This window comes from Austrofundulus limnaeus, unplaced genomic scaffold (assembly GCF_001266775.1).
Source record: "Austrofundulus limnaeus strain Quisiro unplaced genomic scaffold, Austrofundulus_limnaeus-1.0 Scaffold776, whole genome shotgun sequence".
Taxonomy (NCBI): domain Eukaryota; kingdom Metazoa; phylum Chordata; class Actinopteri; order Cyprinodontiformes; family Rivulidae; genus Austrofundulus; species Austrofundulus limnaeus.
In genome coordinates this window covers 32,934-34,683 of record NW_013953178.1, presented here as the reverse complement: position 1 = coordinate 34,683, position 1,750 = coordinate 32,934, and positions in this window count along the sequence as shown.

The following is a 1,750-nucleotide window of genomic DNA, read 5'->3' as shown; positions in this document are numbered from 1 at the left end:
TTTCTGTCATAATTGTCAGTTTGTTGCTCCACCCACAGAAAATAGCACAAACAAGTTGGATTTAGCAGATAGTTGGTAAAAAGATTAATAAAAATATTTCACATCAGCAGAAAAAAAGAGAAAATAAATACAATAAGTTGTGATTTGTGATAAAATGCCTAAAATAACTGAAACAAGCTGAAAAAACATTTTTAAAGTAGCATCAAAGGCAAAAACTACGGAGCCCGCAAGGAGACATGGGGGGATTTTTTTCTTTTGCGTTACCTCGCAATATTTTTGCGTTACTTCGCAATACTTTTGTGTCCCTACGCAAAAGTTTGATTTGTATATGAACTGACTTAAATCAGACTTTATTTTGAAATATCCGGTTACCAAGACAGGATGTGTCGCCACAAGTTCATGAAATTGACATTGACGTTGCGTAGCTGCACTGTGTTAAAATATCGACATGTGACATGTGTGTCTGTGTGAAATATTCATTGTGAAGCTGAATTAAAGCAGTAGGCTAACTCACTAATGGTGAACATGTGAGTTTGTTAATAAACCGGCAGCACAACTGTGATAAACGACTTTTGCGAGTGAATGCAAAAAGTATTGTGAGGTAACGCAATAATCTGCGTGGGAACGCAAAAAGAAAAAACATCTCCCATGTCACCTCGCGGGCTCCGTAGAACAGCTTAAATTAGCGTAGCAGAAATAAAGCAGATAAAGTTGAAACTGACAGAAGAACGGCAGAAAGAATCAGAAAGATCGCTGAAACAGCAGAAAAAGTCTAAAAATAGAAAATAAGCAAAATAAGACTTTTGTGCAGTAGACTTATAAACATTTTGAAGTGTTTTAAAGATGATTTATTTTCTACAAAGCTAAATAAGAAAATGAAATGTGTAAATAAATAAGAATATCCAACAACAAAACAGAAAGAAAGTTTTACACAAAAAGAAACATAAAACACCAACTAACCAAGACAAGAACCACAGCGGTGCTGTCAAAACATCTGCATGTTTTCCTGTTTCAAGTCCCAGAAGTCCTGCTGGACTGAAGGAATCTGATGGAGGCAGGAGCTTCACCAGTTATCTCAGTTTTTTAGTGACTTTCAGACCAACAAACCACTGAGACGAGTCCAGATCAGATCAYATGAAGAATATTTGGGGCCCTGGTCTCCACAGAAAGCTCCAGATGGTTCATCCTGAACCACACTTCATCTCTTCTCAGTCTGGACTCCTGGAGATCCCAGCAGTTCTGTAAGTTCTGACTGCAGCCGAGCAGAGCAGGAAGGACTTGTCTTTATGCAGCTGAGTGGGTTCATGTGACACGCATGTGAGGCCTCAGGACTCTTTGTTGGACCAGGTCTCATGACTCCAGTTCAGTTTAATCCTTCTGAGAGTCCCATGACCCTCTGAGCTCCAAACACAAGAAGAGTTTAATCCAAAACAGGAGCCGGTCTCAAAACCTCCAGAACTTCAAACTGGACTCACGGTTCAGAACCGAGCTCGTCTTCATCTGGACTTCAGAAAACTCGGTTGTCTTTAGTCTCAAAAACATTTCTAAAAAGAACAAACTGGGTAAAAYTCCAGCTGAAGCAGTGGAACGTGCCCGGAACACCTCTAAAGGGAGGCATCCTAATCGGATTTCGAACCACCTCAACTGACTCCTTTCGATGTGGAGGAGCAGCGGCTCTACTCCGAGCTCCCCCCGGATGATGAAGCTCCTCACCCCATCTCTAAGGCTGAGCCTGGCCACYCTACACAGG